This window comes from Mytilus galloprovincialis, chromosome 8 (assembly GCF_965363235.1).
Source record: "Mytilus galloprovincialis chromosome 8, xbMytGall1.hap1.1, whole genome shotgun sequence".
In the NCBI taxonomy this organism is placed as follows: Eukaryota; Metazoa; Mollusca; class Bivalvia; order Mytilida; family Mytilidae; genus Mytilus; species Mytilus galloprovincialis.
In genome coordinates, this window is record NC_134845.1 from 85,921,695 (window position 1) to 85,945,195 (window position 23,501).

General features: G+C 32.7%; 2 long non-coding RNA genes across 2 annotated transcripts; one reads left to right on the plus strand and one right to left on the minus strand.

Moving 5' to 3' along the window:
* Positions 1-6,991: 6,991 nt before the first annotated feature.
* Positions 6,992-10,715, plus strand: LOC143043626 (uncharacterized). The gene is made up of 3 exons (XR_012968512.1): positions 6,992-7,129; positions 8,923-9,063; positions 10,593-10,715. It is a non-coding gene; the product is annotated as an uncharacterized LOC143043626 (long non-coding RNA).
* A 10,035-nt stretch (positions 10,716-20,750) lies between these two features.
* On the minus strand, positions 20,751-23,008 carry LOC143043624 (uncharacterized). Its single transcript, XR_012968510.1, has 3 exons — positions 22,718-23,008; positions 22,199-22,291; positions 20,751-20,827 (listed from the first exon to the last, which is right to left on the minus strand). It is a non-coding gene; the product is annotated as an uncharacterized LOC143043624 (long non-coding RNA).
* Positions 23,009-23,501: the final 493 nt, after the last annotated feature.

Below are 23,501 nucleotides of genomic sequence, written 5' to 3' on the forward strand. Positions count from 1 at the left end.
CATCGGTCCGTTGTGGATCTTTTTCTTTCAGGTTTGTGTTGAGCTTTATGAAATGAAGGTTCATTGAGTTATTTTTTTTTTGGATTAATTTCTACAAAAAACGAATACAAACAGTGAACATTGTCAATATGTCAGTAATTTTCAGCAACTATTTCTTAGAACTTCTGCCCATACCAGTAAAAACGTGCATATTGTGGTTCCAGAGGCCAAATAGTATAAATAAATTGCATTTCTTACTACTTGTGTTACTTGTGTTTGAATTAAAATCATAATTACCCCCTTTTTTTCCCTCTCTCCCCTCCCCCTGGTTTACAGACCATCCCACAGTGTGTGTTCTTTTAAAGACATAAATATAAATTTTACAAATAACATTGAAAATAATATGAATTTAATCAATTTTAACCGTATGGTTCCGTAGTTGAGGGGATGCATCTGAGGATAGTAATCAAGCGTTCCGGGTTCGAGTCCCGCAAGGATGAATGTGCGGTTTAAAAAAACTCAATACCAATATTAAATAACTTGACTTGACTTTAATTTATTTCAAATTGAAAGTGCTTTTTTCCTTGTAAAAAAGTTAATTGTCTGTCTTTTGTTTATAGTCATTTACAGAATAATAGAGACATACATGTTAAGATAATCTATTACAAATCGATAACTATGGGATTATGAAGCGGCAAGACTTTTGTTTTTCTGTCTTTTAAATGATAGGGATTAGAGTGTGGATGCACTTCAGTTGCACAGTTTAGCTACGTTTTTTTACCCAGAAAGCTCGAAAATAGCCTTTTTGACCCAAATCACCCAAATAGCATGTTTGGCTATAAAAATTGCTGTTTCTCACATAAATAGACCATGCAGGGTTCTTTTTTTAGAGATGTTATTTCTAACATTGTATTTGGATGCTCTATTGATACTATTTCCATAAATAAACTTCAAAAAAGTACATTTTATATCGAAATTTTACAATTTTCTGAGTTTTTTGTTGTTGTCACGTGACATTGGACTGATTATCACGTGATCAAAGATTATATATTTTTTACAAACCTGTCATTAATATTACTGAAAAACTATTTTCTATAAAAAGTCTTAGTTGATAAGCCTACTAACAGTAATAAGAAAGTTATGATTGATTGAAATTTGATCGTTCCTCAGCGGCAAAAATAGTGCAATTTTTGCCGAATGGTAAAGAGTTAATGTAGGTGTCAGAAAGTTGATTCCTATGTAGAATATTTGCTTTTAAAAATGAATAGCACTCTTTATATAATTATAATGTTCTATTTGTTTTGTGAATTGTTGTCTGTATTTGACCTCGTGTATAAGTTGATAAATTATTATGTTATCCTTTTTTTACCTGCGGCCATTCAGTTTGGAGAATTCAAGTATCTAGATAGCTGTGGATTCATTTATTTTTGTGGGTTCCAATTTTCGTGGAAAGAGATAAACCTGCATATTCGTGGATATTAAATTCGTGGTTTTTGACAAAGTTAACATGCATTTTTTTAAGAAAATCTGCATTGCGTTGAACATTTAAATTCGTGTTGTCCCTGTACCCACGAAATCCACGAAAATTGGTATCCGACGAATATTACTGAATCAACAGTATAGGAAAATGAGGTGTGAATACCAAAAAGACCACTCTCCATTCAGGTTACAACCTAAGAATAACCCCTTATAGATCAAAATACCGTCTTCAATACGGAGCCTAAGCTCACATTGAACAGCAAGCTATAAAATCAATTGAGTATCTGTTTTTGTTATAGATCAAAATTGTGAGCCTGGTTACACTAAGTGTAGGGATGGTGTTCACTGTTTCATGTCTCAATGGCTCTGTGATCGTGCAGGATCATATGATTGTCCGGACCACAGTGATGAAGACCCAGAGTTCTGTGAACGTAAGTAAATTATAGTTACAAGTTACACTTCCATTGGAATTTGTTTTTAGCCATTGCGTTGTCAGTTTATTTTCTATCTCTGAGTTTGACTTTCCCTCTGGTATCTTTTGTCTCTTTCTTAGAACTTCCATTCAAACTTTCAATAGAATATATATCAAACGAACGCATTGATATTGATATTGAAGTTATTTGGTATTTTATATTCTAGAAAAGAACAAAAAAGTATGCTGTAGAGCTACAAGCTTTCATTATGATGATTTCACTATCAGAAGTACATGCTCAAAACAGTATAAGGATTTCAAAAAAGGATCTACGGTCGCCGTTTGGAATCATGATTGAATTTGGTGGTCGTGCGACCTCGTGCAATTCTATATATAGTAATCTTATGTTTGTCTGTAAAGCCGATAAACGATAGCTTACGTATATATTCAAATTCAAAATATACATTCAAGACAAACATATGAATGTAAATGTTTACCCTTGAGGAATTCACATGAAATACTGCTTTCCGAGTCAGCAGACATAATTTAGGAGTAGTAAGAGTATAGACTGATCGGGTAGAAATCATAATTATATGTCTTAGTATTTCAGTATTTCAGACTGTTATCTGTGTTTAATGCATCGCAGCAATGCCAATTAACGCTCTTAAAAAATATCACCATTGGAAAAAGAAAACAATCGGTAAGATTACAGATCCCACGTATATTCTAACATCTTAAAAATCGAATACTTCGAAAACATTCGATAGTGAGATAAATCAGAAAGATATGATTTTAATGTTATATCTAGCATTGCCATAAAAGCGGAAGGTTTGTCATGCAACAAAACCCACCTTTTGTTTTTATTTAAATGCCCTGTTCCAAGTCAGGAAAATGGCCATTATTATATTATAGTTCGTTTATTTGTGTGTTACATTTAAATATTGTGTTAATGTTGTGACGTAGTGCTCCTCTTATATTTGATGTGTTTTCCTCAGTTTCAGTTTGTAATCGATTTATGAATTTCAAACAGCGGTATACTACTGTTGCCTTTATTTTTGTTGATCATTGATCAAGGAATTCTAGATAAAGACCGTAAAACCAATGTACTGTCGATTTCAGTTGTTCTTCCTCAAAATCCAGTTTTTTATGTCAGGTGCATACAAATGTAAATTAAGTCCGTATACTCCAAACATGTATAAGCGTAACGTATTAATTAAGGTAGATAAACTATATAGAAAGCTGAAATATTCACGATTGTTATATATTCTACTTCTCTTATGTACTAATAGTTTAATTTTGGATGTAACGCGTCTTCTGATTGGCTGACGTCGTTTTGCTTATCATATCATAGACACAATTTTGTCATATGACCATGACGTCATCAACGTTTTTTCATGATTTACGCCGGTTTAAAATAGAATTTAGAATTAAATTATAAGGAATAATTATGCGTGTTGTTCAGTGTGCACCACATTTGATAAGTTATTTCTTCATAGACAGAAAAAATATTACAGTCATTCCTTAAATATATGCCTTTTTGTCTTGTTTTTTTTTCTTTTTTTTTCAGCCATGACGTGTTTGTTTCTTTTTTCGATATGTGAATTATGTGTCTGTTGTACAACAGAAATATTCATTTCAATCGTCGACTTTACATAGCTTATTCGTTTGACAAGATTTCCTCCCAAACTGTCCTGATTTTAACATCTGTTGCTTTCTATATGTAAGTCCTCCTCACCATCCAAACAATTTAAACTTATATTTTCCTTAAAGTTGATACTATCATTATACCAGTGTATAAATCAGACATCTAAATATAAGACATCCATTTAGAGTGTGCAATTTGATACATACACAAAAAAAACCCAACAAAGTTCTATGAAAGAGCACACTCATTATTAAACTACTAAAGTTCTAATAATAAAATGTGTGTTTAATTATTCAAAAGTTAAACTACGAACTAGATGAAAGTTACTAGATGAAAGAGAACGGTGTTTTAAGTTATGACGACATTAGTTTACCGATATTCGAATATCATAAACCGATATGGAAAAGCACAGTTAGCCCTGGACGTTATACTATTACCCTTCTAGAGCACCTGATATCACCCCTTGTTTTTGGTGGGGTTAGAGTTGCTTATTCTTAAGTGTTCTATGTTGTGTCATGTGTTCTATTATTTGTCTGTTTGTCTTCTTTAATTTTTGGCTAGGCGTTGTAAGTTTATTTTCGATATATGAGTTTGACCTCCCTCTGGTATCTTTCGTCCCTCTTTCACTAACATAAGGTTTGTAGTGTTTCTGGTGGATTGCAGGTCTGTGGATAAAACTCTTTTACTTGAAAGACACGAATGGAACTTTCTTTCATTTCTTTAAAATTGATCAAGTTTAACAAGTAATTGTTAAAAAAACTGAAACTGGTAGCTAAGTCATGATAGTTTGACCACAACTAGATGGTTTTGAGTGTTTTATTGTGGACCTTTCTTGATTTTAATTCAAATGGTGTTTTTCTATTTTCGTAAAAATATTTGATGCCGGTTATTCTCAGTGGCGGAACTGGGTTTTTGATAGAGGGTTAATCGCATAATGATGTATCTATCCTACAGAGAGGATCAATTCGTAATAAATTTTAAACGATTTAATGTTAAAATATCTTATAAAACGTGCAAAAAACCAGATTGTCGTACAGCAAAAGACAATGACAATCAAAACCAAGGAGTAAACAAAGACTCACAAAACCAAAGGAAATTTACATCAACACTTATAAATAATAAATAAGAAACTCCACTAAAATCCCGGAGTTAAATCAGGTTCTCCGGAAGGGTAAGCATTTTCTGCACCGTATACGGCACCCGTCGTGTTATCTCTTTGTTCAGTTTGGTAATGATGGAAAGTTATTATGACTGAGGAGGAATATCAGACATGATTTCTGACACACTTTTGTCATAATGGCCAATCAGCTCATGATAACGTAAAAGTTCTTGAGTGATGACCTTAATTTGATTGATTCATAGCCCTGTCTTAGCAACTTTTGAGAAAGCAATATTCCTCGTTCAACAAAATCAACGTACTTTAAGCTAGCTCATGAGTAACGTAAAATGACAAAGAAACGATAGAAAGGAGGTAACGGGTTGTTAAAAGTATTAAGAAATATATTTGTATCAATGTCTATGCATCCGAAATGCTTAGTAAATTCATCTTTATTCATAACGAACACTTAAAGACAAGTTATATTCGTTTTATTGTAACTTATATAGAATATCAATTTTCGAGTGAAAAATAATAAAATTGTATGTGACTGTCATACAAATGAGAGAGTTAGCCAGCTGTAAAACCATGATTTCTCAATCATTTTCTACATAAGAATTTTCCTCGCAGTTCGGTATTTTTGTTGTTTTACTTTTTTATATTAATATTAGTAAAACTAATTACAGAACAAAGTTGTCCTGAATTTGATGGGTGGGATGGCTGGAATGGTTGGAAGAAATGTCGGGACGGAAAACAATGTTTCAACGCAAATGGCTTATGTGATGGGGACCCTGTGTATTGTAAGGATGAAAGTGACGAGGACCCAGATTTTTGTAAAAGTATGTATCATTTAATCTATCATGATTTCCTTAATAAAGGATTTCTGCTCACAAGGAAGCTATTAAACCAGGAGTTCCAAAAAGTGAAGTTGAAATCATCGCTTTCTAAATTTTACGCCATCAATAGTTGGTTGACCGTTATGGAATAACCGTTTCACAGATGATATCGGATATGTTCTGTACTACCGAATTAGACTATTAACCGGATTTGTAATAACATAAGCAAATTGACGGGTGCCCCATGTTGAGCAGAATCACCTTACCCGTTTGAAGCACCTGAGATCCCCTAGATTTTGGTGGGGTTCGTGTTACTTAGTCTTTAGTTTTTTATGCTGTGTCTTCTGGACTATTATTTGTCTGTTTGTCTTTTTAGTTTTAGCAATGGCGCTGTCAGTTTATTTTCAATCGTTGAGTTTGACTGTCCTAATGGTATCTTTCGTCCCTCTTTTTTTAAATATAAATGCCATTAAGAATTCCACTTTCCTTTACTGCAAAGTGCATGAATATAAAAACAGATGTGAAATGATATCCAATGAAACAAATCTTCACAAGAGATCAAATGACACACACGTTAATATCTATAGGTCATCGTACGGCCTTCAACAATGAGAAATGACAATGTAAACCAATTTATTAATTTATTCAATATATTACTTTGATAACACACCAGCCATGCAGTGAAAGCTATATTAAAAGTCGTGATGGTAATGAATGCTTTCCTTAATATTTCTCTTATATTACTTTGATAACAGACCAGTCATGCGGTGAAGGCTATATTAAATGTCGTGATGGTAATGAATGCTTTCCTTAATCTGTCTCTTCTATTACTTTGATAACAGACCAGTCATGCAGTGAAGGCTATATCAAATGTCGTGATGGTGATACGTGCTTCACTTAATCTATCTCTTTTATTACTTTGATAACAGACCAGCCATGCGGTGAAGGCTGTATTAAATGTTGTGATGGTAATGGATGCTTTCCTCAATCTGTCTCTTCTATTACTTTGATAACAGACCAGTCATGCAGTGAAGGCTATATCAAATGTCGTGATGGTGATAAGTGCTTCATTTAATCTGTCTTTTTTATTACTTTGATAACAGACCAGTCATGCTGTGAAGGCTATATTAAATGTCGTGATGGTAATGAATGCTTTCCTGAATCTGTCTCTTCTATTACTTTGATAACAGACCAGTCATGCAGTGAAGGCTATATCAAATGTCGTGATGGTGATAAGTGCTTCACTTAATCTGTCTTTTTTATTACTTTGATAACAGACCAGTCATGCTGTAAAGGGTATATTAAATGTCGTGATGGTAATGAATGCTTTCCTGAATCTTTCTCTTCTATTACTTTGATAACAGACCAGTCATGCAGTGAAGGCTATATCAAATGTCGTGATGGTGATAAGTGCTTCACTTAATCTATCTCTTTTATTACTTTGATAACAGACCAGCCATGCGGTGAAGGCTATATCAAAGGTCGTGATGGTAATGAATGCTTTCCTTAATCTGTCTCTTTTATTACTTTGATAACAGACCAGTCATGCGGTGAAGGCTATATCAAATGTCGTGATGGTAATGAATGCTTTCCTTTGTGGGGATTATGCGATGGTGGAAGTAGAAGGGGTACCATGTTTAACTGTAACGATTGGAGTGATGAAGATCCGGCATTCTGTAGGGGTAAGTGTTTTCTGTCTTTTTTATTTTCTTAATTATCTGATTAAAGTAACAAATAACGGAAACATTAGAATACCGCTGTTCAAATGTCATAAATCGATTAAGAAAAAATTAATCCGGGTTACAAACTGAAAACGTTGGAAACACATCAACTATAAGAGAAAACAACGGAAAACAGTTACACTGATTTGCAACAAAATTAAACGCCATTACAACATGCATAGCAACGAAATATTTGATAAGAACTGTCATGTTCTGACTTGGTACAGGATGTTTAGAAAAAAATGGTTCGTTGAACCCTATATACTGCAATGTAACATTTACCGCTGAAATGGCATTATATGACAGCAATTCAGTACAACTAACTGTTAGAATACTCAGGAAAGAGAAATACATGAACAATTAATTCATTAGTACATTTCGACAAGTTGACTACAGAATAAAAACAAACACAAAAAATTATTTTCGACAGTTGAAAAAAAAGACAGTAGAATAAAATTACGAGCTATGCGTCACACGGATGTATCAACGCCCCAAAAAGTGACGTCACATGTACCTTTCTTTTACAAAAAAAAATATAAATCGGAATTAAGTTTGTGAGTGTTGTTTGGTGTATGTTATAACAATTACGAGAAATCGATTGTTTCTTCTAAATCAAATCATGCAAACTGTTTAAAACAAATAAATCCTGTGCATATAGTAGCTTTATACTGAAATCATACAAATGAACTAGGTGATCAAATATCTTTAATTTTACATACGAATAGTAAATAAAAAATAGGATTAAAACGACAAACGATAAGATTGCATCATAACTAAATACATGAATGTTGGATGTAAACATACCGAGACACGTCTTTTTTTCAGCAGCCATTTTGATGAAATGTCTGAATAAAAGTTAATTTGTATACGACTCAGACGTTCCGACATTCTCGAAATCTAGGTTAAAGATAAAAATTAAACTCATCATAGATACCAGGATTAAAATTATATATATATGCCAGACGCGCGTTTCGTCTACAAAAGATTCATCAGTGACGCTCGAATCAAAAAATAAAAGCACATCCTTTTAAAGCGCTATTCGTCTTGTCGTGGCAATGAAAATATGACAACTTTTTTACTTTTTAAGTGATGCTAGCTGCCAGATTATTATTTTTTTAACACAAGAATTGTACAAATATGTTATTTTCCTCGTTTTTGTATTCTTCAAGATTGGGAGGTACATACACAATGAAAGAACAAAGTATGGTAATGTAAATACAACTACCATTGACTACTACTGAATAAGAAAGATGCAATGGACGACAACAAAACTACAAACAAGCTTTCGATACACTCAGAATCAATTATTTGATTTATAATTTGATAATTATTTAGATATACATGAAAACATTTCGGAATACTTGTTATGTGAATAAGTTTTTTTTCCTATATTGTGAACAAATGCTTTTGATTAATCCCGCGTGGTCTTTTTTGTACGGCATGCGACATTATCAATTAATTAAACTAGACTTGAAAGTTTCTTTGCCTAATAAGCAAGTACACATAATTGACATAAAACTAGAACTGTGGAGTTCAAACGAATCTGGATCTCAAGGAAATTTTCAATTGGCGAAAAGCCTCGATCGACACCTTCGACATGAGCTAGTTATGGTTCAGAACTTTACCATACGGATTTGCTGAGGAGTACCAAATATATATATGGTTTATATATAAAAAATAAAGTGAGGTGCAAGTTAAGTTTAGTTGCAGTTAGGGTCTTCCTAAATTTTGTTTGCTGTATTTATCTTTTTTAGTACACGAGTGTGCCAACGACTATGTGAAATGTCGAGACGGTATCCAGTGTATTAATCGCAAGCATCTGTGTGACGGAACCAAGTGGTATTCTAAAATTGATTGTGCTGATAACAGTGATGAGGATCCTGAGTTTTGTAAATGTAAATAAATTTCTATATTACTTCATAAATTAAAATTCGCTTTCCGAAAGTAAAAAAGAGTAAACTGCAGACATATGAAGAGTATTAAAATCTTTGTTTATATTAGGCATTGTTCAAAGTACCAATGAATAAATTTCATTAAAGAAATAACGCGTTGTATTTTAAATTACTATAAAAGCATATACATGTCTGATTATGAAATAATTCATGGAAGCCATACACTTGTTGTAAATTTACACATTGCCAGGGCCGTCATATTCGTTAATTGTATCCCTCGCTAACTATGCTAACTCTCAGGATAAAATTCGAATATCACGGCCCAGGTCATGTGTTAATTTTCAACAATTGTATGCCTTCCATGAATTATTTCAATTTTTATGGGAAAAATACGGTCATTTAAAAACTGAAACGAAGGTGGGAATACCTATGTGCTGCTGTTCTTTTTTACTCCCTGTTCGACAAAGCTTAAACTTTCTAATAAATCTAGCTGTAGCTTGCAGGAATTGCTTCGTAAATAACCGCTAGAAAAAAATCAACTTTATTCTTTTAATTCTTAAACCGAACATTTGTTATTTTTAATCTTAATGTTTTTCTCGTAATTTATGATCAAATCCTAAGATGGCATTTCGTATCTAAGGAGCAGCCATGTTGACTTGCTGAAATTTGTAAACATGCGAATAATGCATTAGAATAAATAATAAAACAACACCTACTTCAAAGAATCATTTTAATGTAATAGTATACGAATTTCAATGGTAACAGAAAAATCTCCAGCTTCAGCATTTTCATATGTATGACGTCATAATTTGAAATGACTTAAATGCAACAAAAGCAATCTTTAACTTTAGCTGAATTTTATTCTATTTTGATTGGTAGATTTCTAATTTTTTTCTTTTATGCATTCAAATAAGAATTAAAGTTTTTGTAGTCTAATTTCAATTTATCGGTAAAGCGTTGGTAAATAGTCTCGGACACATGTGGATTTACATGGGAGGTATATTGTAACATCCATTATTATGTCTCTCTGAGTCTGCGCTAAGTATAGATAGATCGAGAATTTTGTCACGATGTTGTTTACAAAAGCGAAAGAAGCACGTCATATCAGATGTTTACATTTTAATAAAATTTTGATGAGGTTAATCAAAATATTAAAAATAATGATGCAACTTTAAGAAAAACTTAAATCAGCAACGTTGCACTTAGACTCAGTAGTTCAGGACAAATATCGTCATAATTGAAATCAAGTAAATAAAAATTTTAAAAATGATAATGGATATAGGAAGATGTGGTGTGAGTGCCAATGAGACAACTCTCCATCCAAATAACAATTTATTAAAGTAAACCATTATAGGTCAATGTACGTTCTTCCACACGGAGCATTGAATTGGTTCACACCAAACAACTAGCTATGAAGGGCCCCAAAATTACAAGTGGAAAACCATTCCAACGAAAACTTTAAATTAGCAACGTCGCACTTGGCCTCAGTAATTCAGGAAACTGTTGCTACAAATACAAACGTTTCATTACAGTACATGCATGTGCTTCGGGGCACTCTAAATGTAGGGATGGTATTCATTGTTTCCCCGATGTGTCCCTTTGTGATGGACGGAGGCACTTTTGTCCAGATGGTAGCGATAAAAATGAAGATTTCTGCAAAGGTATGAGTTTTGTACATTAGTCTTACAAGTTTGATTTTAAAGCACAACAATTGCCGAAAACAAAACATAAAAGATTGGAGAGACAAAACAGATGTTTAAAATAGCAAAAACAAACATCTTTCGGAAATATTAAAGAGACCACAGAAACCTATGTTCAACATGAAAATAAACGAAAAAACAAATAATAAAAGTCGTCTATACTTCACTGTTAATGGCCTTTGTATGTTTCTTATGACAAAAATACATTGCATTCTGTAAGAAAAGAAGGGAAGATAATCTTTAGCAATGCTCGATACCAGGTATTTAGAAGGGTAAAACATAATACAAACGTAAAAGATTGGATATAACAAAAAAAAGACAAAACGTTATGGCAAATACCAGCAGGGAATTCAAGACAAAACGTTATGCCAAATACCAGCACGGTATACAAGACAAAACGTTATGCCAAATACCAGCACGGAATTCAAGCTTTGCAAGAAGGAGAATAATTGCTGTTTTACAATATTACCAAGTCAGGAATATGACAGTTCTGTCCATTCGTTTTATGATGTGTTTTGTCATTTGATTTTGCCATGTGATTATGTGATTATGGACTTTCCGATTGGATTTTCCTTTGAGTTCAATATTTTTGTGATCTTACTTTTTCATATTTTATAAAAACTTATTTATTAACCCAATATACGTATGTCATGCTAACTAACTAACAATTTAGAAAGTAATAATGAATAGTTGCATTTTATTGTTCGAACTAACGACAACGATTGTATTCTTTTATGCCGATCATTTGCACTCATTCAATTAGTAAAGGATCTAACTCAAGATTACGATTCTTTGTCGATACACATCGATCATGTTGTTATTTCATTTAGTTAAAACCCTATTACACAGGCTACAGCACTATGATTGTACTTATCATTATTTCATTTAGTTAAACCCCTCTTTCACAGGTTACAGCACTATGATTGTACTTATTGTTATTTCATTTAGTTAAAACCCTCTTACACAGGTTACACCACTATGAATGTACTTATCGTTATATCATTTAGTTAAACCCCTCTTTCACAGGTTACACCACTATGATTGTATTTATCGTTATTAAATATCATTAAAACCCTCATACACAGGTTACACCACTATGATTGTATTTATCGTTATTAAATATCGTTAAAATAATCAATTTTCCTACACATCATTTCCATACTATGTTTTTTTTTTTAAAGAAAGCTTATCATTTTCTTTAATCAGAATAGTTCTTTCATTGTAGAGAGAAGTTGTGCATCTGGCTTCACTAAATGTAGAGATGGTATCCATTGTTTTCCTTACGCATCTTTGTGTGATGGACAGGAAGTTTATTGTGCGGATGGCAGTGATGAGGATGATGAATTTTGCAAAGGTAAATAAAAAGTAAATGTAAATATCACCACAACAATGTTAAATCTGCAAATTTTCTTTTTTGTTCTTCCCTCGCCAGGATTCAACAGTAAAATCACAAAAAAACTGAGCTCCGAGGAAAATACAAAAAAGGAAAGTCCCTTTTCAAATGTCATAATCAAAAGCTGAAACACATCAAACGAATTGACAACAACTGTCATATTCCTGACACTGACTTAACATTATAAGATCTGATCAGGGGATAAAATAAAACGATTTTGAGGTGACATAAAACAAATTACAATTTTGTTAATCTCTATTATATTATTTATTTCAGCTGCTTGGTTCAAATAGTAAGAACGACACGAGGACGGTTGTAAAGTAAAAGCCTAAGAAAAGATCTTTTCGTCAAATAAAGATATACACATGTGAATTTTGATTGCAATTTAATCGTTGTTGTGGTTCTATGTTTTCCACATTGTGGTTTGATGTCAAAATCAAAAGCTCAAACAAATTAAACGAATTGTCATAGTCCTGAATTGGTACAGGATTTTTTTATGAAGAAAATGGTAGATTGAGCATAATTGTAAAGCAAGCTAAACTTCCCACGTTATTACCGGTGACCTCAACATTGTTAATAACATTTCTCTACGAAATGTGTTATCGAAAGGTCCGAAGTATCGTGAGCCTAAATCCATCAATTGGAAATACAACTTTAAAATGTTGATGGATTCAGTTGAGGATTATGCCAGGCAATGGGTTAAGCGCGAGAAAGAAGACGTAGACACTCTGTCCGAATGGATTAAGGTAGTGAGGTCGTTGATACAAATCAGAATTAAGAAACTGAATGGGTCTATCAATGGCCATGCTACGTCAATCTTTAAAGACCCAAATGTCGCAAAACACCTATCCTACCTCCATGACAAATATGTTGTTGTCCCCGCAGATAAAGCCCCAAACAACATCGTTTTTGTATGTAAAACTCATTACATTAACTGCTTGATAAACGAATTAGGTATTGACAATTCACTTGGAAACTCAACATATACCCTCACGACTCTTACCAAAGAGGTAATCCTGGATAATTATAGGTCTGTTCTGAGTTCCTTTTGAATTTCAACCAAAGATGAAGAACTGGATCTGCCATCACTGTATTGGATACCTAAACTACATAAGTGTCCTTACAAACAACGGTATATTGCTGGGTCTTCCAAGTGCTCCACGAAACCTCTTTCTAAATTATTAACATCTATTTTATCAGCAATCAAAGACGGGATTCAAAGTTATTGTGAAACTGCCTATTTTAGAGGGGGCTTGAATCAGATGTGGATACTTAAAAATTCCAAAGATCTTTTAGAGTACATACAATCTAACTCTCTTTCATCTTGTAACAGTATTAAAACATTTGACTTTTCTACTCTGTACACTAGTATTCCACATTCCAAACTAAAAGACAAATTGAAAGATTTGGTATTGCTTTGCTTCGTAAAAAAGAATGGCCAACGTAGATACAAGTATCTTGTCTTAGGGAGGGATAAATCCTACTCTGTAAAGGATCACTCTGATTCGATCAAAAAATTCTCTTAAACTGATATAATCAAGATGCTTGATTTCTTGATTGACAACATATTTGTTAAGTTCGGAGGACGTGTTTTTCAAAAGACTGTCGGCATTCCAATGGAAACAAACTGTGCCCCTGTACTTGCCGACTTGTTTCTTAATTATTATGAGGCTGACTTCATGCAGGAACTTCTTAGGAAGAAAGATAAGAAGTTAGCAATATCTTTTAACTTTACTTTTCGCTATATAGATGATGTTCTTTACTAAATAATTCAAAATTTGGTGACTATGTGGAACGCATCTATCCAATCCAGCTAGAGATAAAGGATACTACAGATACAGTTAAGTCGGCCTCATATCTTGACTTACATCTAGAAATTTACAATGAGGGTCGGTTGAAAACAAAACTTACAAGGAAGCTATTAAACCAAGAGTTCCAAATGGTGAAGTTGAAATCATCCCTTCGTAAATTTTACGGACGCCATCACGAGTTGGTTGACCGTTATGGAAAACCGTTTCACAAATGATATCGGATATGTTCCTTACGCCGTATCTATAATCCCCTTCCCTTTCATGAATGTAACCTACCGAATTAGACTATTTACCGGATTTGTTATCACATAAGCAACACGACGGGTGCCGCATGTGGAGCAGGATCTGCTTACCCTTCTGGAGCACCTGAGATCACCCCTAGTTTGTTGGTGGGGTTAGTGTTGTTTATTCTTTAGATTTCTATGTTGTGTCGTGTGTGCTGTTGTTTGTTTGTCTTTTTCATTTTTAGCCATGGCGTTGTCAGTTAGTTTTGAATTTATGAGTTTGACTGTCCCTTTGGTATCTTTCGTCCCTCTCTTGAATGACAGTCGCATAAATTTCCATCATATTGAAAACGATACTAACCATCTTAAACCTATATAACAAGTAAAAATGTAACAAATGGGGATACAGCGATCAAAATTGTGTTTATGTAGCATAGGAACACAAAGAGCGCATTCTAAGATGTCCGTTTAATATTGGGAGACCATCATCATGTCCTTTGACTTTTTCGTTCTATAGTTACAATTTCCTTAAAATCAACAGCATGTTCACAAAAAGTAAACATCCAACAACTTTACCAGCAATTTTACTAAAAACAAAAAGCAATGCAGCATACATTTCGGGGATAATTGATTTTATTTTCAAAAAGAGTAGGATTAATATGCCTTTATTTGCACCAAAAGATAGTGCAAATTGATAAGTCACCATATATATATATATATTCTTATATTTTCGGGGATATTATATTATTATAACTTATTCAAGGAAATTTGGATAATTTAGCACTGTAGATCTATATTTATTTGTGGGGTGAATTTGTTATTGATTTCATGTGTATATTCAAACCATGATATGACTTAAGATGTTAATAAAGTTTATACACATAATTTTGTCATTGAAGTTGTGTAAATTTAGTGCTGTGTTACTGTTAATTGTTGTCCCATTATGTATACATACTTTTTGAAGGTTTTTATTGGTGGTTTGTTATAATCTGTAAAAGAGGAACTAAAGATACCAAAGGGACAGTCAAACTCATAAATTTAAAACAAACTGACAACGCCATGGCTAAAAATGAAAAAAGTCAAACAAACAACAGCACACAAGACACAACATAGAAAACTAAAGAATAAACAAGACGAACCCCACCAAAAAACTAGGGGCGATGTAATTGTCTCCTGGTATAAAAATATATTTGCGCGACACATGGCGCTAACGGGAGTTGTAAGTATGTAAACATTTCCCCGCCCTAGGCGACACATTGCGCTAACGGGAGTTGTAAGTATGTAAAGATATTCCCGCCCTAGGCGACACATGGCGCTAACGGGAGTTGTAAGTATGCAAAGATATTCCCGCCCTAGGCGACATATGGCGCTAACGGGAGTTGTAAGTATGTAAAGATATTCCCGCCCTAGGCGACACATGGCGCTAGCGTGAGTTGTAAGTATGTAAAGATATTCCTGCCCTAGGCGACACATGGCGCTAACGGGAGTTGTAAGTATGTAAAGATGCATATAATTTCCTGTTGGTATGGGAATGAAACAAATCCTTATAGATGCAATGTTTTCTTAGTTCTGATGTAACTCTCTTGATAGTCTAATTCAAATATAATATCACAATTCACAAAGTCCCCAATGAATTTGAGCATTATGGATCCATACCTACTCTCTAATAATGAAATGTTAGTATATGTGATAAAAGGGGTATCTATGTGTAAACCAAAGCATAGTCCAAATACATCATACTGGCACAAAACAGAAGTCACTTTCAAATGATTGATATTTAATATAATAGAATAAATTCAATAACAAAACATTTGCCCCTTGAGAAACACTCAGCATAATTAAGAATTTAGGAGTTCTTGTAGAGCAAGTCAAATTGCAACCTGTGGTGTGAGGAAGAACCTGCCTGCCCTAGGCGTCTCATCTGCGGACGGGTTGTGCACGGTCTTCATAGAGGATAGCCCATGTGGTACTCTTACAAGTAGTAAGTAGCAGGGGCTATCAATCTGGCGCTGTATTTCATAAAATGTTCCCCGAAATGCTTGGGGAAACACTGCCCTGACGAGGTTTAAATATCCAAGTCTGGACATTGAGTTCCAAGCACGAGAAAAACGATCCCCGCGAAAAAGTGACCGGACAACTATAGTTATATATAGCATCTAAAAATAGAAATAGGGAAATTTACGATGACCCATAAACGTTACAGTAACACCACTTAATAATGTGAGCATTTCTCAGAAACAGTGCATTTAACAATATAATACTGTTTATAACTTGACTTCATATTTTCAAATAAATTGATACAGTTTGGTATCAGACCAAGCATAACATATATACTAAGGATGATACCAAATTCTTATAATTGCCCATGAACAAAATATTATTAATAATTCTCTAAAAATGATTCGAAAGTTTTTCTATTTTCAATTATTTCAAAACAAAAGTCTAGTTAATTGTTAAAAATAGCCTTCTTATAACCTGTATTAGCTTTATATGTTTATGCATCATAAACAACTTAAAGATAACAAAATGAAAGCAAGGGTGTAAAAATATAATTTGTATAGCAAATACATGAAGATTATTTGCTGTGGCTTTCATAAATTTTCTATGACCACGTGTTGTGGACTTTGTCATGATCTTCTTCAATGATTAATGTAGATATTAAACCCTAATTATCTTTACAACAAATGCCCTTAAATCACTTAATTAAAGTTGAATATCATATAAATGTTCCAGACTATATGAGTATTTGGACCGTACGCGTAAGGTCCGGACCGTATACATATACTCGTGCGGTCCGACCATACGCGTACAGTCGGACCGTTTGAGTATACGCGTATGGTCCAGTACGGGATAACTATACATATTTATCACAATCTTTTTTTTTAAGTTTTACAAATTGTTATTATTACAATTAGATTGACAAACGAACAATTGAAATTAAATAGTTTTTTAATTGTATATCTGAATCCTATATATTTTGGGACTCTCGCCCAAGTTGACGGTTGCTTCCACAACTAACGTAATATTTTTTTACATTTAAATGTTTGCAGCTTATATGCATCTTCCATTGCATTTGAATTTCTTTGTAAAGTTGCTAAATATTCGAAAACAGTTGTTCTCTCACATTATGTTTACTTCCGATATTTTCAATTTCAGTGATTTTATTCAATTAATGTTAACTATTAATGATCGACATGCTTTATACAAGAGATAAACAGATTTAATTAGCGTGAGTTTGTTAACATAGTTAAAATATAAAGTTTTTATTCCAATTTCAATTTCAATTGGACTTTTTTTATATCAATTTGAAAGTTACGTTATTTTCATCTGTTATATGCATTTATATTTAATTAACTTCACCAACTTCTTATTATTAGTCAGACCTTACGCGTACGGTCCGACCGTATGAGTATTTTGAAAAAGTTCGCATACAGTCCAAATTTCTCATACGGTTTGGAACATAAACACTACAAATAGTCACATCAACGATCAAAAATGAAAATGAATATAATTTAGTCGAATTGCCTCAATGTTTCGATCGACCATCATTAGGGTCAAGACTTGGTCAACTAAAAAATTCAAACTGAAACAGGTGAATAACATTTCCCGGAAAATAAAGATATTAAATACTGTTATGATCTGTAGTGGACAAAAACATGTCAAACTATCAATCGATTACTATTTACTGAACAATTTCCCTGTTTTGTTCAGCAAAACTAACCTTTCAGGGATATCCTGTCAGATGTTTTTTTTTTAAATTGTATTGATATAACAGCATAAAGTGTCATAAATACTTGCATTTGCATACCTGAGATGTTTAATGACCGAAAGGGACCAACAAAGAAAAGCCAAATCCAGATAAGTTAAATTTAGCTTGAGGGAGTTGGTAACCTCAATTACTTTTAAGTTTTATAAAGTTTTATTTTCGTTTCCGAAAGTAATGAGACGGTCATGCATGTGAGACGTTTAGTTAGCAATCAAGCTAGGTTTAATCATCCATTTTCTACATAAATGCCTAGTTAATGATATGACAGTTATTATCCCTTCGTTTGATGTGTTTGAGCTTTTAATTTTGACATTTGATTATAAACTTTCCGTTTCTAATTTTACTCTGAGTTCAGTAATTTGGTTACTTTACTGTTTTTGATACTGCTAGTCACTGATAGCTAGGTGGTCAGTGTTTGATAATGACGTCATTTCTTGCATACACTTCTTATATTCACCAATTGTGGATTATAAAATGTTTTAAGAAAACGAAAATATCACTTGATAAATGAAGCACTTTTCTGGATATACTTTTATCAGAGACCATCAATCAAGACACCATAAAATTGAAGACAAGATTTTATGAATACTTGAGGAGCTTAAGTCTTAAAGGACAAGAAAAAAGAATAATGAAGGTTTATCAGGTATTTGATCAGAGAGGACTTTGAAGTATAAAATATATACACCCGAAACTTCGCCTGATTTCCTTTATTAACAATATTCATGTTATTAAACCCAAACTTTTGCTAAGGGCAAGATGCACAACTGTGTGTTTGAGATTTTTTTAATAACACCGAATTGTTTTCCTTAAAATTGTTACTGGTTGTATTCTTACAACAACGGATCCACAGTAATAATTTCCTATGACGATACCCAATCGGGTCTTATTATTTAATGTTGCTGTTTTTTCTTTGGTCTTTTAAATATCGAACCACATTAATTGCTATTCTTTTTTGTCAATTTTTCTCTAAACCTTATATTTTACTCCCATAATGCTGTGTTCGGTAGACTCAATCGAGACCCTCGTAATTCTGTGTTCGGTAGACCAAATCGAGACCCTCGTAATTCTGTAGTCGGTAGACCCAATCGAGACCCTCGTAATTCTGTGTTCGGTAGACTCAATCGAGACCCTCGTAATTCTGTAGTCGGTAGACCCAATCGAGAACCTCGTAATTTTACCCTTGAGAAAAGAATGATTTCGATTATCTAAAATATTTAGATAAATAGGTAAAAAATAAGAAGATGTGGTATGATGGCCAACTCTCCACCAGACACCAAATTACCATACTTCATCGTAGCTTATTTAATGATCAAAATTATGTACTTAATATTTAAATGATAATGGTACATCATACAACCAGGATAAATACCGTGATATTTAATTTTAAGTAATGTCATATCTCCTATTATTTTCTGAAGTTTCATCTGAAGGTATGTTAAAATTTTACAAATATAACAAATAAGTGTTTGAGATATAAATAAACAAACTGTGTCTTTCCTGTTCATTAAGATTACAGTTATCATCTCAACCAATTCAAATTTTAAATCTTTTTTTTTGTAACTATTTTTGTATTTTTTTTAAAGGAATGACTGTAATATTTTTTCTGTCTATGAAGAAATAACAGAAAAAATGTGGTGCACACCGAATAACGCGCGTAGCGGGTTATTTAACAGTGTGCACCAATTTTTTTATGTTATTTCGAATAGACAGAAAAAATATTACAGTCATTTCTTATAATTTAATTCTAAATTCCATTTTAAACCGTAGAAAACCATGAATAAACGTTGATGACGTCACGGTCACATGACTAAATTATGTCTATGGGCTCATAACAAAATAACGTCAGCCAATCAGAAGACGCGTTACATCTAAAATTAAATTATTCATAAATAAACTTCTATAGTATCGAATTTTAAACTATAACGACTAGTATAGCATTATTTGGGCAATGCCTACTATTTTGGTGGTGTGAGTTATATATAGATTTACAAAAGACTTTTTTTTCGACAGAAAAAAAAACCGGTTTGATATTTTCATTGATTATCATAAAAAAATCACAAAAATAAGGTATGATAATCGGTATGCGGTTTTGTATTCAACATAAATTTCAGAATAAATCATGTAATTAGATATAGGAAGATGTGGTACGAGTGCCAATGAGACAACTCTCCATCCAAATAGCAACTTATAAAAGTTAACCATTACATGTATTGATCAAGATACGGCCTTCAACACGGAGCTTTGGCTCACATCGAACAACAAGCTATAAAGGGCCCCAAAATTACTAGTGTAAACTATTCAAACGGGAAAAACAACGGTCTTATCTCTATATATATATATTTATATATATAACAAGTCTAAAAGGGTACAACATCACCAAAAACACAATAAAACGAACAATATGTTAGATATTTTGGATAACAGATATCCTTCCTCGGTAACAGCACGATGACATATGAATGATGTAAATTCAAATTAAGACTCTATTAAAATCTTGAAATTTATACAATTTAAGCAGACGCTGGAACAATTTAAAAATTTCCAAACATGGCGCAAAGACTACAAAGATATGCCAAAATAAAAATAGTTATTTACGATGTGAACTGGCACAACTCTAAATTCCCAAAGGTGGTGATAGTTGACATGTTTAACAACCGCGTGGAAATACAGTCCCAATAAACAGTCCTGACCGATCTAAGCTGGTATAATATTTAAAATATGACAACGGTAGAAAAATTGTAACAGAGACTGCGTATTTAAGCACCCAAATATATAGTAATTTGATGTAGTAGGTGGTTTTCTATGATAACGAATAACACCAACGAGAGCTTAAGGTTCTGATTCTTTATTGTACCAGTATATAAATAACAAGTCTGAAATAGCAATACAACATATATAAATAACAAGCTATTTCATATAACATAAATATATATACTTTTACGAATATCACAGGTTATATAATACAGAATTATAATAAATAGTATAGTTAACTGTTATTAACTAAGTAGCAAGTTAAATGTATTGCAAGTAGTAAATGTTCAGTGTTTACATTCAATGAAATTGACATCGGGTGTTACGTGTACTTTTACAATAGCTTGACCTTTGTCTATACACTAAATCGGAAAGTAATATGTATTTTCGTGTAACTGTGTATTTGTATTTAATACTGGTTTACCTTACAAACAGTATATAATAAATGTTACATCTACATTTATTAATAATGACTTCATTAAAATATATAATACGTATAATAATTAACTACATAATATCATACAACAATCATAAAGTTGCAAATATAACTAGATATCATTGAAATGGGAGCCATCTCTGTGGGCCCCGCTGTGAATAATGTGCATTAAAAAATTGTATCTTAATCATAGGACATGGGTTTGTCAACTGAAATCAAAGTTTTTGACCTTGACCTTTGACCTATGAAGTTGTAAATAAATTATGACACACCCTTTGGTGTTGGTTTATAAACATGTCAAGTATAAACTTTGAAATGATAAAGGTTCTCAAGATATAGAGCGTACACGATCTTTACCATAGGACATGGGGTTGTCAACTGAAACCAAAGTTTTTGACCTTGACCTTTGACCTAGGAAGTTGCATATAAATTATGACACACCCTTTGGTGTTGGTTTATATACATGTCAAGTATAAACTTTGAAATGATAACGATTCTCAAGATATAGAGCGGACACAATCTTTACCATAGGACATGGGGTTGTCAACTGAAACCAAAGTTTTTGACCTTGAACTTTGCCCTAGGCAGTCGTTCATAAATTATGACACACCCTCTGGTGTTGGTTCATATACATGTCAAGTATAAACTTTGAAATCATAACGGTTCTCAAGATATAGAGCGGACACGATCTTCACCACAAGACACAGGGTTGTCAACTGAAACCAAAGTTTTTTGACCTTGACCTTTGACCTAGGAAGTTGTACATACATCATGACACGCCCTCTGGTGGTGGTTAATAAACATGTAAAGTATAAAGTATGAAATCATAATGGTTCTCTAGATATGGAGCGGACACAAAGTGTTACGGACGGACAGACGGATGGACGGACGGACAGACTGATCACTATAGGGGACCGCCTTTGGCGGGACCCTAATAATCATAAAGAGTTATGATGTCAATATTATCGATTCGTTAAAAGCTCCAAACTAACGGGAGGTAAGTCATGTTTACAGTACAATATAAACAATGCTAAACTATAAATAAATATACTCTTACCACTTGTGGAGTGAGTTGTACTGATACGGTTAACGGCACATCATATAAACATCACACAATCATGTGTTCTACATAATTAAATTACATGGAGTCCTGAAACCAAAATACGAACATAAATACTCGGACTCTAATTATAAAAATATACAACGTAACAAATATTCTTTACTCATTCATATTTGTACTTGATAAAAACTATTTACTACAAAACTATTACTATATATAAATGGAAACACTTTTCCGTCTTTCACTTAATAAGCCGCCATTTATAAAATATAGACTATTCATGACAATAATCAAATAGTAATGTACGCAAATTAACAATACAATTCTACCGTGGCAAATAAACCGTAGATTATAAAATAATATACTTATAGCGTAATAAAATACTCTCTTGTACATCTCGTGTACTTGTGTTACATACATGCGATATGAGGAGAACGTTACAAAACAAAATAGAAACTTTACTAGAATCTCATTTACGTGAAAAATATAAATAATGTTAATAAAGAAGTAACTTACAGTATTCTATAATAATGTTGTCCAAAATATATAAGGTTTACAGGTAAACTATCTGGTCAAGATAAACAGACATAAATTCAATGGACTGTCATGGCTATCGTCCCGTGGAAATGTACAGGTACAAAACAAAGGAAATTAAACTTAACCGCGAAATATAAACAGCCAATCAAATACAATGATTCAAGTAAATCCCTAATGAATATTCATAGAAAATAACGTGAATATTACTATACATAAAAGTAAGGTTTGCAAGTAATAATTCAAACTGAATATACAATATTCAAAATATGTAATTAAGCTTTATAATAACCAGTGTATGTAAAGTGCGGATCCTAAAATATCATTTTTACTGTATATGCCATAAATGTCTAATGTAGAATGATAAATAAACAGACGAACTTTTTTTTACTTTCGAAGAAAATGAAGAAAATTAGTCAAAATGTATATGTTCAGAAATACATAATACTAATAAAACAAAGTAAGAGATGCGAGCGGGGTTTTATCGCGCCTAAAGCCATCCAGCTTTGAAATATATACCAAAATAGGTGAATATTTATGACATTTCACGAACAGATCGTGCAGGTGCTTTATAACTAACAGGTAAGATGTTGTTGCAGTACAAAATATTAATTTTAATACAATTAATAAAGTTGTATAACGTAGAATATGTTTTGTCATTCAGTTTCTTCATATTTAACTATGATGATTTCGTAATGCTAGTCATGTTTACTGTCGAATAATGATAATATTCTTTCATTTTTACTGTGGAGCGAATCATTAGTAC